This window comes from Vombatus ursinus, unplaced genomic scaffold, assembly GCF_900497805.2.
Source record: "Vombatus ursinus unplaced genomic scaffold, bare-nosed wombat genome assembly UNPS02012147.1, whole genome shotgun sequence".
In the NCBI taxonomy this organism is placed as follows: Eukaryota; Metazoa; Chordata; class Mammalia; order Diprotodontia; family Vombatidae; genus Vombatus; species Vombatus ursinus.
Window position 1 is genome coordinate 697776 of NW_020951925.1, and position 15491 is coordinate 713266.

The following is a 15491-nucleotide window of genomic DNA, read 5'->3' on the forward strand; positions in this document are numbered from 1 at the left end:
CAAGTAAGCGTTTCCAGGTTTTTTCTGAAATCATCCTGCTTGTCATTTCTTATAGCACAATATATTACATTGCAATCATACACTACAGCTTATTTAGTCATTGCCCCATTGATGGGCAAAGTTGCAGTAAGTATTTTTGTACAAATAGGTCCTTTTTCCTTTTTTTGGATGTCTTTGGGAAATAGACCTAGCAGTGGTATTGCTGGGTCAAAGGGTATGCACATTTTTATAGCCCTTTGGGCATAGTTCCAAATTGCTCTCCTGAATGGTTGCATCAGTTCACAACTCCATCAACAATGCATTAGTGTTCCAATTTTCCCACATCTTCTCCAACATTTGTCATTTTCCTATTTTGTCATATTAGCGAACCTGATAGGTATGAGGTGGTACCTCAGAACTGTCTTAATTTGCATTTCTCTAACCAATAGTGATTTAGAGCATTTTTTTCATATGACTACAGATAGCTTTAATTTCTTCATCTGAAATCTGCCTGTTCATATATTTTGACCACTTATCCATTGGGGAATGACTTGTATTCTTATAAATTTGACTCAGTTCTCTCTATATATTTGAGAAATGAGTGCTATACCAATCAAACTACCAAAAATATTTTATAGAGCTAGAAAAAATAATAACAAGATTCATCTGCAAGAACAAAAGGTCAAGAACATCAAGGGAATTAGTGAAAAGAAATGTTAGGAAAGGTGGCCTAGCCATATCAGATCTAAAACTATATTAAAAAGCAGCCATCATTAAAACTAAGAAACAGACTGGTGGATTAGTGGAATAGGTTAGGTATACAAGACTCAGTAGTCAATAGTAATCTACTGTTTCATAAACCCGAAGACCCCAGCTTCTGGGATAAGAACTCACTACTTGACAAAAACTGCTGGGAAAACTGGAAAAGAGTGTGGCAAAAAGTAGGCATAGACCCAACATCTTTTATTGTAAACCAAGATAAGGTCAAAATGGGTACATGATTTAGATATAAACACTGATACTATAAGCAAACTAGGACAGCAAGGAATAGTTTACCTATCAGATCTGTGGAGAAAGGAAGAATTTATGACCAAGCAAGAGATAGAGAACATTATGAAATTCAAATGGATAATTTTGATTACATTAAATTATCAAAAGTTTTTGCACAAACAAAGCCAATGCAACCAAGATTAGAAGGGAAGCAGAAAGCTGGGAAACAATTTTTATAGCCAGTGTCTCCAACAAAAGCCTCATTTCTCAAATATATAGAGAACTGAGTCAAATTTATAAGAATACAAGTCATTCCCCAATGAATAAGTAGTCAAAGGATATGAACAGGCAGCTTTCAGATGAGGAAATTAAAGCTATGTATAGTCATATGAAAAAAAATGCTCTAAATCACTACTGGTTAGAGAAATGCAAATTAAAACAATTCTGTTCACAAAAAAAAAACTCTGAGGTACCACCTCACACCTATCAGATTAGCTAATATGACAAAATAGGAAAATGATAAATGTTGGAGAAGATGTGGGAAAATTGGAACACTAATGCATTGTTGGTGGAGTAGTGAACTGATCCAATCATTCTGGAGAACAATTTGGAACTATGCCCAAAGGACTATAAAAATGTGCATACTCTTTGACCCAGCAATACCACTTCTAGGGCTGTATCCCAAAGAGATCATAAAAATGGGAAAAGGACCCACATGTACAAAAATATTTATAGCAGCTCTTTCTATGGTGGCTAAGAATTGGAAATAGAGGGGATGCCCATCCATTGAGGAATGGCTGAACAAATTGTGGCATATGAATGTAATGGAATACTATTGTACCATAAGAAATGATGAGCAGGGAGACTTCAGAAAAACCTGGAAAGGTTGTGAAATGATGCTGGGTGAAAGGAGCAGAACCAGGAGAATATCGCACACAGCAACGGCAACATTGTGTGATGACCACCTCTGATAGACTTAGATCTTCTCAGCAATAGATTCAAGACAATTACAAAAGACTCATGATGGAAAATGCTATCCACATTCAAAGAAAGAACTTTGAAGTCTGAATGCAGGTAGAAGCAGACTATTTTTTTCTTTTTCTTTGTTTTTTCTTTCTTATGGTTTCCCTCTTTTGTTCTGATACTTCTTTCATAACATGACTAATGTGGAAATATGTTTAATGTGATTGTACATGTATAGCTGAAATCAGATTGCTTGCCGCCTTGGGGAGGTGGAAGAGGAGGGAGGGAAAATAAATTCAAAATTCAAAATCCTAAGTTAATGTTGCAAAAATAAATAAATAATGAATCAGTTATGTTGGGGAAAAAAAGAAACGAGGCCTTTACTTGCTGCAAAAATTTCCCCCAGTTTTTGCTTTCCTTATAATTTTGTTTGTATTGGTTTTGTTTGTGCAAAACCTTTTTAATTTTATATAATCAAAGTTATCTATTTTGCATTTTGTAATGCTCTCTACTATCTTCTTTGGTCCTAAATTCTTCCCTTATCCTTAAATCTGACAGATAAACTATTCAGGAAGAGAATTTTTAAAGAAGGATAAGACTGATGTTTCATGGGGATGGTACAATGACACCTGGTTCTGATTTCACTGTCAAGGAGAATGACTTTTGGACTGGGTAGGAAAGATCCATGTTGGTGATCAGGGAGTTGGTGCCTAAGACAGATGAGAAAGCTGACTGAGTTGAGGGCTCCTGCCTCCACATGAATTGCCATCCTGAATCCTGATGGACAAGAAATGGTCTATTTAGGGGCACGGGCAGTGTCCACTTTAGACTCTCAGATGAATCTGTGCTTTCATCAATGTGCCCATTCCTTACGGTGATCTGCCTGACTGGTCTGTGTGACTGCAGTCCACAGCCTCCCCTAAGGTTGCCGCAGAGGGACTACCTAGTGGTCTGGAGGACTCACAGGGACGCTCCATCAGTCAGGTGCACTGGGCCTGGAGTCGGGAAATCTGAGTTCAAATCTAACTTCAGACTCTTAGTAGCCGTGTGACTGGACAAATCACTTAACCGCTGTCTGCCTCAGTTTCCTCAGCTGTAAAATGAGAATGACAGCACCTGCCTTCCAGGGGAACAAATGAGAGAATACTCACAAAGTGCCTGGCACGTAGTAGGTGCTATATAAACGCCAGCAATCTCGCGGATGACCTGTCCATCTCCTTTGGACCTGTGCATTCCCTGATGACCTGACTTCCTTAAAGCGGTTCTTTTTCATAGTTGCTTAGGGTTTACCGCCTGCTTACACCCGTCACACGTTTTTGTGTGGCTGGGCAGGTTGTAGCATTTTTCATTCTTTGGAGGTGATCACGTTACGTCTCACAGACAGAAGAATATTCATGTCACAGAAGGGGGTCATGTTTGTTCCTGGAAGAAGTTTGGAGTCACTGAAGGAGCTTCGGAAGCCCCCTTCACACTATTGTATTTGGAGGTAGGAACTCCAGGAGAAAAATGACAAACGACAGCTGTCAAATCTCCTCCCTGAAGGTCTGTCTGCCTGGAGACCTTCAGCTGGTCACCCTGTCCTCTGACCTCTTCTGGCTTCTCCCATTCATCAGGGTCACACAGGAGCTAAGCCTAAGGCTGAGATTTGAATTTGGGTCCCCCCCTCCCAGCTCTGTGCCTGGTCCTGTCCCCTCTGACAGGTGGGTTAAGTACACAGCCATGACCTTTCCTCAAGCTCCCTTCCCCCCTCCCAAGCACAGCATTCGTGAAAGAGACAAAGATGACTGTCTCTGCGAAGGACACTTCTCACCAACCTGTGGTGACTATTTCATAATAATGTAACTACAGAGGGATTATAACAGCCTATGGCCTTTCCTCTTTGCTCTAACCCCCACACAAAGGGGGCTTTGAAAGCCCCAGGAAGCTTCAAGTGTACTCGAGCTGAAAGCCAAGTGTGCGCACTTCTACTCGGCATTCACACAGCTCAGCTCATTCATCTCATGGCCACCCTTCACCCCCCCAGCCTTACCGCCAGGTGTTCTCCAGACAAGCAGATTCAAGCTCAATGCTTGGCCACCTCTGTGACTGTCTAAGCATGGGTGATTGAGCCTCCTTCCCCAAAGGGTGTGCCCCCCATTAGAGAAGCCCCCCAGACAGGGTTACAGCTCCACGTAGCATCCAAAACCCCAGAAAGTCTGAGATGACAGTTTCCATCTCAACTCATCCAACAAAGCTTATGTTCATTTGGCAGTATGTGCAGGGGGGCTTAGGTCTGTGGTGGGTGACTCTGGAGGAGAAAGAAGACCAGATAACGTCCTCTAGCGGTGGAGGGGCTATCCTCCTTGGCCGCAGGAGGCAGAGTTGAGAGGTGGGAAAGGAGTTGAACGGGCTGCTTTGGGAGGAAGCGGGTTCTCCTTCATGCTGGAGGGCTGCTGGTCAGGAGTGTTTGGGTGGAGAGGAAGGCTATGATTAGACGTTGAGGTCAAGACCAGGAGGTTCTGCTCCCCCTCTAGTGCCCGCATTTCTATCATACATCACCCTGCCCCAGGGCCTTGGGGCCCACCCCAAAGTCCAAATGAGCATCAATTTCTGCTTGTTGACAACACTTCAGCCACCCTGCGTAAGGAGTAGCATGCATGGGATGGAGAAGCCTTTGCGCATAGCCAGGCCGAGGGCAGGGTTCCTGCAGGCTGGGCTGGGAGGGTGCTGCTCTGCAGGGCCTCCCAGACAGTCCCTGCATTTAGGGCCTGACAACGGTAACTACAGCTGGCCCAAACAGAGACATAAAGACTTCTGTGTCCTCACCCACAATGGGCTGTAAATGTCCCATTTCCTGACTTCATGGAAAAGTGTTGTTGGGAGAAATGTGTCCCCAGTTGGATCCCTCAACTCCCTCAGGGGCTGTTTGCTTGTCCCATTCATAACAGGGTGAACCTTCTGGAATGGTACTCACAGCTGTCGTCATTCCGGCCCCCTCCCCTCTCTCTTCTCCCCTTGATGGATGCCAACCCACCGGGGAATGAAGGGTTGGATGCCCTGTACGTGGGCAGGGATCAGAGATGCCTTCCCTAGGAATTCTGATGATCACCAGCGGGCTTGGACAATCCTATAATGTTAGCCAAGGGAAGGGAGGAAATCTGATATAGTGGTGATCACCGCATGTGATTGCATTTCCCATCGGCTGGCGTCCATCTTGTCCCCCTGCTTTGGTATTCCCTCCTGGCCCCTCCCCCATCACATTGTAGTCACCTCTCTGTGCACAGGAAATGTCCCCTGACGGATAAATGACAGATAAGCTCCCTGACCACCCTGACTGTCTGATTTTGTGTTCTTTGTATTCCAGCGCATAGCACAGTGCCAGGCATGTAGTAGATGCTTATTGAATTGAATGGAACTCACCAGTGGTCCAGCAATAAAGAGAAAGGGAAAAGGAACAAAATGCCCCCCACCCCCATGGCTGAGGGGGGCCACATTTTTTATTTTACCACTGGAAAGTGCACAGAGACAAAAGGTACAAAGATAAAGCAGTCCCTGGAAGGTGTTCCTCTGGGCCTCCAGACCCTCCCTCCCCCTGCCCCTTCCCCCATACCTGGTCAGCCTGGGCTGGGGGAGGGAGTCCGGCTGCCCCAGGGCCTAACAGCTGACTTCCCAATAGGATGCCTCCTCCAGGCTGGCACCCAGTCGTGAAACCCAAAAACAGATTCCCATCTGGAGAGAATGACTTGTTACAAACAACTTCTGCCCCGTTTCTCTGGGGATACCCACAGCCCTTCGTACCTTTATTCTTACCATCTGCCCTCTGCGGAAGATTGAAGAAGGATGGCAGGGATAGGGCAAAGCTGGCACAAAAATGAGGAGCCCCTGGCCCAGGGTAGCTTATAGGGGGCTTTAGGTTGAGGGTTCCTTGCCCTCCTGGTGAGATTGAAGAATTAAGAAAAGGCCATCTGAAAAGAAAAAAAAAAAAGGGGTGACTACTGAACCGGTGCCAGGAGACCCCAGATCCAAGGCTGGCCACCATGTGACTGACGAGATCAGTGACAAGATCCAGCCCAAGTTGGTCATTTTACAGAGGAGGAAACTGAGGCATAGGAGGTGCTAGGTTGTACAGGTTGTAGGATCTGAATCTGTGTTGGCTCCGACTCCAAGCCTAGGACCTTTCTCACTGTACAGAGATGCTTCCCAATGACTTGCCCAAGGTCAAGTTACCTGTAGCTCCGGGAATAGTCAGATCAACACTGCTTTTGATGTTTGAGTGGGATCCTCAAAATCTACCCTAGGACACCTCCCACCATCCCTGTGACTTCTCAAACTAAAGTGTCCCTCCCTCCTAGCTTCCACCTTACCAGGAGTTGTCCACCATGATTGGAGCGTTAGCTCCCTGAGGGCAAGGAGGCCCTGCCTTTGCATTCGCATGCCTCATGCTTAGCCCAGTTATGGTTCTTAGTCATCGTTGATAAATGCTTTTCACTCATGTATTCATTCATGCCAGGCCAGCCAGCGCAGGGATTGGGAGCAGGGTCCTGAGACCCCACGTCCAGCATCCCTTCTGCCACTCCACGTAGTGCCTGACTGAGGCTGTGGCGCCTGAACTGGGCAGGCCTTCACACAGGCCTCAGTCAACCTCAAGCATGAGCGACCCTCAGCCTGGTGGTAGTGGAGCTGAGGACTCGCCGGCCAGCCTTGGCGGTCTGAGTGTGAACTTGGTGGTGTCAATGATGTGCAGGAGCCTGTGGTGGGATGGAGAGAAATATTGGTACTTTTGTTCTAGCTGCGTCTTTGAAATTGAATGTTAATGTTAAGTGATTAAAGGGAACTGGGGCAGTAGAAAAGAGACAAACCCCCCCAACCTCTCAGGGTGCCCTACAGCCCTGAGGGGCAGAAGGAGCCTGCCTGGCTCTGGGAGAGAAACCCCGGGACTCCTTCTGCACAAGTGAGTACATACAAACATACATGCATACATGCATATATATATTTACCATGTATAGGGATTTGGGGACAACTGAGTATTTCGAGAGATATTATTTCAGCAGTCTGGTGGCCCTTTATCCTTCATGCACTGGTTTTGGCCACAGCCTCTGACAGAGAGCTTCCTCTCCTGCAGGGCAGGTGGCTGGTGGTGTGGCCACGACCCCTGGAAAAGCCTCTCCAACTTGGGCATGTCCTGCCCCCCCAGGGCTTCCACTCCCCCACTCACCATCGCTCCAGGATGACACGCTTAATGGGGGTTTGTGGTTGTTAATGCCCACAATGCTGTTCGGTTGTTTCGGTCACGTCTGACTCTTTGTGAGCTCCTTTGGAACTGGACCGGTTTGCCATTTTCTTTTCCAACTCTTTTTACAGATAAGGAGACTGAGGCAAACAGAGTAAAGTGACTTTGGCACAGGGCCTCCTGGCACACAGCAGGTGATTAATAAATGCTTGTGTGTTGAATCAACTATGGACTTGTTTCTCGTCCTGCTTGGTTTTTGGTCTCCTCCCCGTTCTGGCTGTCCTGGGGACCCTCTAGCTTGTTGTGTTCTTTCTAAAAGGGTATGCAGAGGTGGTGGTCCATCCTTCCCTCCTTCCGAGCTATCCAGGGCTCCAGCCTGCTCTGCTCACTCCCCTATGCAGACAAACCCCAGTCTGAGGCTTTTGGTTTTGATGTGTTTTCCTTGCCTTTTGTTTTGACATGCCGTTATTTCATTCTATCAGGGGTGGCCTGTTCCCTCCCTTCCCCAGGGAGCAAAGCAAACCAAAGCTTCTGACAGCACAGGCAGCCTTTGCACTGGGAGGTCCCCTCTCTGCCGGAGGAGAGGAAGGAGCATTTTTTCTCTGGGCTCAGACTGGTCCTTGCACGACTCCATTGTATCTGCTTTGTTTCATTTGTTTGCATCGTTGTAGCTACCACAGTCTCACCGACCCCTTTTGCCTGGTTCTTCTTAGCTCACATCAATTCATAAACTCTTCCCCAGTTTCTCCAAATTTCCCACGTTTGTCTTTCTTTTTTTTTAGCAGTGTAATAACACCCCATCACACTCACGTTCTGCAATCTGTTCAATAATTCCCCAGCAGAGGGGCACTCATTTCGCTCCCCGGTCTTCACTGCTACAAAAGATGCTGTTGTCAATATATCGGTGTATTTGGGACCTTTCTTTCCGTGTTGCTTCTCCTTGGGGCATATACCCCAAATGTATGGGACACTTTGAGCAGAGAGATCTTTTGAGTCAAAGGCACAAACTGGTTATGACTTTCCCCCCACAATTCTAGACTGTTAAAATAATAAGAATAGTTCTCCAGAATGGCTGTGGTTAGAGTCAGAGGGTTAGGGTTTTCAGAGTACCAGTCATACATTGTTGGTGGAACTGTAAGCTCGTCCCCTCCCCCTACCCTAGCTTTTTCAGATGAGCTCCTGTGCAGCTACTCGTCCTGCTAGATATGGGAAGCTGAATGTTAGAGCCTACATAAAGGACTTTACCTTTATGCCTATTAAATGCCACCTTCCTAGATTTAGTCCCTTGCTCCAGCCTGCCAAGATCTTTTTGTTGGCCCCTGATTCTGTGGCTGTCCTTCCTAGCTTCCTGACACCTGCAAATTCTCTGAGATGCTTTTTTACGGTTTTCAAACACGCTAAAGATGCTGACCAGAGCACAGCCAAGGAGCCGTAGAGCACACCGCTGGACATATCGATGCTGGCTGACCGAGGTCTGTTCCCCAGAACCCCTGATCCATTTCTGACTCTTCCTAGTAGAGGGCTTCCATGTCCCTCACGTTGCTCATCTGTTACACAAGGTGTCACGGAGGTCTCTTGCAATGCCTGAATCTGCCTGGCTCCTAACTCTGGCTTCTGCTTGGTGCAGAGTGATTTCTTAACATCTATACTCAGTCCGTTGGGGTGAAAGACCCTGGCTTTTGCGTATTTAAGGGGGCGTGTTTCCCACACTGGTTTCAGTGGGTTTTTTCCATGCAGCATGAGAGCATGGCCATGGGAAAAGATTGTGGTAGCTATCTGCCAACTCAGAGAGACAGCAGCAGAGTCTCCACAAGTGAAGCAGCTTGTTTACAAAGTGCTCACAGTAGGAAAGAGCTTCTTGTAAACACTTCGGGAAATAGCAAATGGCGTGTGCACACGTCCATAGCCCTGAAAGCTGCATCTGCTGAGCACCTCAAGCCTCTTTGGAGTCCACCCAGAGAGCCCCAGGAGCGTCTGGACTGTGTAAGTTCACGCCCACCATGTGCGCGGAGGGTCTTTGGAAGGACCTCACGGACCTTCAGAACAGAACAGAGCCAGGTCAGGCAGCCAGAGCAGCAGCGGACCCTTGGTCGAGTGGGCTTTAGAGAACACTTCATGGGAGATCCCCCAAGGGAACCCAGATTGGGAGGGGTAGGGCACCAAGGAATGTGTTTAGGGGACTGGAAACAAAAGGGGTGCTCATCAACCAGGTCGTGGCTGACCCAAGTGTGATTCTGAAAGTGGTGGATACCATTGACTGTAAGGAGTGACCGATATCGGGTCCAGTCAGTAAGCATTTATTAAACACCTATTGTGTGCTATGTACTGAGCTAAGTAATAGGGATAGATTAAAAGGAAAAAAGGCAAAGACGTTATCGGTTCTCAGGAGCTCCCAGTCTAAGGGGGAGACGACATACAAACACATATGTACAGACAAATACAAACAGAATAAATTGGAAATAATCAACAGAGGGAAGGCCCTGGAGCTAAGGAGGGTGGGGAAAAAGCTTCCTGTAGAGGGTCATATTTTACTTGGTTCTTGAAGGAAGCCATGAGATGAGGCGGGAGGGTATCCCAGTCACAGGATACAGTCAGAGCAAATGCCTGGAGTCAAGAGATGGAGGGTCTTGTTCAAGGAACAGCCAGGGGACCAGTGTCACAGAGAGGGTGCCCAGCACAGCAAGAGAAGTGGAGAAACGGCAAGGTCAGTGGGAGAAATAGGGCATGGTTAGCCTGAAGAGAGGACTCGGGAGCCTAAGTGCGGTGTCCAGGTGTCTGAAGAGCTGCCACATGGAGGAGGGACAGACCCCTAAAGGGCAGAGGCAGGACCATGGAGGGGAAGCTGCAGAGAGACAGATTGAGGCCAGAGGTCAGCAAAGAAGAAAGGCTGGACCCATGATTCCACTGGTTTAAGAATCTCCTTATAGGGTGACTCTTTCTCTGCAACATAAATCATCAGAGAGTTGCTAAAGGAAATTTCCTAACAATGGGGGCCGTCTTAGAGGCTGCCCTGGGAGGCCTTGGTGCCCCCTCCCTGGAGACCTTCTAGCAAAGCCCGGCCAGCCGCTTGGTGTGAGTGGAACGGAGAGGAGCAGGCCAGCCTGGCTGGCCACTGAAACTTCATCTTGCTCTGAAGTCTTGTGATCCAGTGCTCAGGGCTCATGCCTTTGAGGGAGGGGTACCAAAGGTCTCAGATGGGAGTTCTTGACTCCAAGGGGCTCAGTTATGGAGCTTGGGAGTTTGGGGAATTACTAAAGCCATACTTTGAGTTAAGACAACTTCTGTGGGCCAGCCTAGGAAATTCTCCACCATGAGGAAGCTGGTTTCCATGGAAAATTGTCTTCTGATTCCCCACAAGTAACCTCTGAAGCATAATCACATTGCAGGTGGGGTCCAGGTAAGAAGGGTGAGGCATCTATCTAAGGAAAGCTGGGCGCTGAGCCGAGGAAGGTGGGCCCATCAGAGCTCAGGAAGGGATTGAACAGGACTAAAGGCGTGCTTGCCTCCTTCTTTCCTCCAGCCCAGTGGTGACCCTATTCAATATGGCCAGGCATCAGGTGATACTTCTCCTTCAAGGATTTTCAGAGTCACTTTTCAGATGGGTACCTGGACAGCAGCTCGAACAGCCTGCCTGGGACTGTAGCTTGGAGCCTACAATTCCCAGGACGCTGAGGTTCCTCGGACCAGCTGAGCCAGGCTGTGGTGAGGTGGGTGCCCTGGCATGCGAAGCATCAAATCAGAATAACTGCACCCAGCGCCTGGTGAGAAGAGGAGAGGGCTCTGGCCAGGCCTAAGGTGTCGCAAAGATGCTCGGGGTGGGGGGGCATTCTGGCTTACCCTAGAACTGAATCTCAGACCTTTGACCCAACCAGCCCATCCCTTCTTGTTGCATTGAATGCTTCCTGCCAAGACCAATCAGCATCTATCATCTGGCCCCCAGAGTCGAGAGACTTCCCAGTATGAGGCTGGGGTACTGTTATCCCCTCTCCTTGTCTTTCCACTCAGGACAACCGCAACTGGATGGGCTGATGGTGTCAGCAGCCCCAGGTCGGAGCTCAGGGGGGCTTCCGGCAGACCTGGAATGTGCCAAGTTTGGATTACTGGTTTGTTGAGTAAGGTCAGAGATGGAGGGCTCCAAGTCACCACCTGGTCTCCTACACAATAGAGACAGGAAGCCAGGCACCCCTGTGGCCCAAAGAAGGAAAATCTGCTCACGATTCCAGTTTGCATCCCTGCTTTCGTAACCTGAGGTCCATGGTCTGACTGCTTACTCCCAGGTTGCTCCTTTTCCTAGGTCAGGCCAAGTGGGCTCTTCGGGCAGTTGATACTTTCAGAGATCAGACCTTCTCTGCCTGGTTTTGTTTCGTGGTTCGGAACCTGAAGCTTTGGCTATGACCACAGAATATCAGAGGGATGAGGGGGAAGGAGCAAAAGCCAGGGCAAGAGCTGCTGCTATGCTGACCAGGCAGGGGGAGGGGGGTTCTCTCAATAAGCTCAGCTCCTTCCTGCTGCTTCCTGGCCCTCTTTTCTCAATTCCCATCCCCCTCTTCCTTCCCTCCCTTGTATTGTGTGCCCAGGCTTCCCCTTCCTTGAGCTATGCCCTGTTCTCTGGGGGCCCTGCCCCCCCAAAAAACTTGCTAGTCCTCAGTGCTCCTGACCTCTCCTTCTATTGTGAGCTTTTAAGATAGAAGAAAAGTTTAGACGGACTGCGTAGCTGGAAGGCAGTCAGGAGTGCTTAGCCCTGAGAAAAGCCTTAGTTGGAGATTGCTTTGGGGCATGGGTTGGATGCGGTGGTCTTAGAAGGCCCTTCTAACTCCCAGGTTTTGTGATTCTGCGATATGAGGGCTGCCTTCAAGGATCTGGAGGGAGATCCTAGAAAGGAGGTGTTGGTACTTTTCTGTTTGGGCCCCGAGGGCAAAAACAAGAGACCCGTTTGGGCTGGATTCAAGACCTCCCTAATCCCGAGAGCTGGCCCAGAGGGCCGGCTCCCAGTCGTTCCAGCAGACACTGGACGCTCCTTTGTGGGAACTTATAGAGTGGGCATTCTCAGCAAGGTCCAGCATGGGCTACGGGTCTTCCAGCATCCTTCCTTCCTTCTGTGATTCTGTGATGGGCGTATACCTGTGTCCTGAAGACATCATCTGCCCAAGGACAGTGCTTTTAATGGAGGAAGGGCTGCTGGAAAACAGGTCCACCGGTGTCCTGTGAATTGGTGCAGCTGCTATGGACCATGCCCACAAAGTCAATGAACTGTACATAGCCTTTCACCCAGCAATGTATTACCATAAGGCATAAACCCCAAAGAAAGAGGAAAACCCCCATTTGTACAAAATTATTTATAGCAGCTTTTTTGTACTAGCCAAGAATTGGGAACTATGAGGGCGTCCCCCTCCTGGAAAATGGCTAAAACAGCGGTAGCATATGAATGTAATGTAATGTGACAGAAGACAGAATGGATTGTTTCAGGGAAAGCTGGAAAGGCCTCTATGAACTGATGCAAAAGGAACTGAGCAGAACCAAGAGAATGCTTCCTATGATGATAACAACTTTGTCAATAGAGACAACTTTGAAAGACTTTAGGATACTGATCAATGTCAGGATAAGCCACGAGTCCAAAAGAATCAAGATGAAGCCTGTCAGTCCTTCCATCGGAGAGAGGGTGAATGGAAGCTGTAGTGAGAGGGATATTTCCAGATATGATCAACAGCAGAATTTGGGGCTTTTCTTTCTGATTTCTAACATGGGAGGATGTAGTGGGAGGGATAGATTAATAAAAGAAAAAGTGAAATTCCTATAAAAAAAACAGTGTTCACGAGAACATTCTGGCTCCCGCGGATGGGCAAAGAAAGTGCCTTTTAAAGGCATCATTTTCCAGGCCTTTTTTTCATGCTCCTTTTCATGCCCTTTTCAGAAAGGCATGAAAACCAATGTCGTCCTCCCCCTGCCCTCACTGAGGGACTTTCCAAGGCCACAGCTAGCTGCTCTCATCACCAGTTATGGGTCCCCAATCCTCTTTCAGTGATTTGCTACCCAGCAAGCAAACAAACTTGGCAACATTTTTGGTCTTAAGAGAAGCTGGGAGGGAAGAAGGAAAAAAAATCCAACAAAAGGCCAGATTGGGCCTTCCAAACCAGAACTCAGATTTAACATCCTTATAAGATAAAGAGAATCTAACGGAGTCTGAGTCACCGAGATTTGGGAAATGTTCTCTGGTGACAAGTAGCAACAACCTTATTTTTAGAGACCTTTGCTCTCATCTACCTGGGATGGGCCCAAAGAATACATGTGTCTTGGTGGCTATTCTAGGAACCCTAAAAATATAGCCTTGCAGTATGGCATTTAGGGAGGCGAGGATACCCAAACAATTCCTACAAACAGGCAGCTTCCTGAGCCAGGTGCTCTAATGAGTAAGGCCTCATTTCCTGCAAGGATTTCCTCCTCCATCTCCAGTGGCCATGGAAAACATGGCATTGGCCCAGCACCAGCGAAGGATGGATGCTAGGAGCAAACATATGTACACAGAATTATAGGTCTTCCTTTCACAGGAAATCAATCTAATGAAAAGCTTCAGCTGCATATCATCAGGACAGGATGGGCTGAAGAAAGATGTATGTATAGCACACGTATATGTATATTAATAACATTATGCATATTAGATATATATATGTATATCATACATGCATTATGTCTGTTATTCATATATGTATGTTAATAATATGTATGGGGTGTATGTGTGTATGTGTGACACACACACACACACACACATACACACACACACTACTGGTAGAGCTGTGAATTGATTCAACCATTCTGGGGGAATAAGGAATTATGTTAAGAAAGTAACTAAAATTTATATGCCCTTCTGACTCAAAGTTTCATTTTCTAGGTACATATACCAAAGAAGTCAACATAGGAAAAAAGGCCTCTTCTGCATCTAAATATTGATGGAGCATTGTAGGAGCAAGAAATACAAATAAAATGGGCACTCAATGATTGGGAAATGGTGAAACCAATTGTGGTACATAAATGTAATATAATATAATTGCACCATAAGAAACAACAACTATGAGGACATTAGGAAGCACGGGAGGCATACAAACTGATGTCATGCAGACACCTGACACATCAAAACGATCAAACACTCCTTGAAGTCTTTCATGTCCAATTCCACTAATAGAAAATCATCAAAATTTGGTCCTGCTCCTGGAATAGTGGAAAACAAGGGCTTCATAGAACACTTCACAAGTAGTGACATCCCCTGGACAAAGAATTGCTTGGCCAGTGACTAGCCAGTGTCCATCTTTGTAACATCAACATTCTTCTTTCAGCATCCGTATCATAGCTTTTCATCAAATCCCTTTCCTAAAAGCTAATTAAGGCTACCGGCTAATGATCAATGAGAAGCACACCAGTGGGGGCTTGTGAGCAATGATACTAAACACCCAGCCCCTCAAGTTACTCCTAGAACTCTGAGAGAAAATAAGTAGCCACCAGCCTCTGGGAACTCCAGCCTATGAGTGTTGGTCTGAGTCTGAGTCAAGGGAGTCTTCCCATAAGAGGCATTCCCCCTTCATTCAACAAGTTTTTATTGAGCACTTACTGTGTACAAGATGATGCACTAAGTGCTTGAGATACAAAGACAAAAACAAAACTGTCACTGCTCTCAAAGAGCTTATAGTTTACTGGAGGGAAGATTTGAGCCAATTTCCCCAATCCACAAGTTCCCTAGTATTCATTTTGTAGATTTTAAAACTACGTACTTACATACATGTTTCCTCTCTCTCAAGTCTCTCCCAAGCTCAAGATAAATAATCAGCAATTCTAGCTGAAGACAGGAAGAGGGTCAAATCTAGGGAGATGAGGTTAGCTGGGAATCAGAAAACTGACTCAGAGACGGGGAACAATGGGTCAGCGCAGATGATCTGGCCAATATGGGGTCAAGAATGTAGAGCAAAAAATTCAAACATCCAGAGATCAGAGCCTGGGCCAAGGGTTGAAATAAGAGGCCTAGGACCCCAGAAGCAAGAATGCAGCTGGACCCTCCAGGGGTCAGAATCCCATTAATGAGTTTGCTGCTCCCCATACACGATGGAGGACAAGATGCAGACTTTCCCAAGGTGCTGGCCCAGAATTTACTCCACTAAATAAACTCATGCAATTTGGAGGGGGGAGAGGAGAGGGAGAGAGAGAGAGAGGAAGAGAAGGAGAGAGAGGGGAGGGAAGAGAGAAAAAGAGGGAGAGGAAGAGAGGGAGAGAGAAGGAGGAAAAGAGAAAAGGAGGGAGGAAGAGGAGAGAGAAAGGGAGGAAAGAGAGAGAGTGAGGGGAAGAGAGGGAGAGAGAAGGGGAAATG

The 15491-nt window shown here is 47.0% G+C and overlaps 1 long non-coding RNA gene across 1 annotated transcript; it reads left to right on the forward strand.

Annotated features, from left to right (window-relative positions):
* Nucleotides 1-8900: 8900 nt before the first annotated feature.
* Nucleotides 8901-14112, forward strand: LOC114039614. Its single transcript, XR_003568692.1, has 3 exons — nt 8901-9124; nt 10662-10848; nt 14028-14112. It is a non-coding gene; the product is annotated as an uncharacterized LOC114039614 (long non-coding RNA).
* The last annotated feature ends 1379 nt before the right edge of the window (nt 14113-15491 follow it).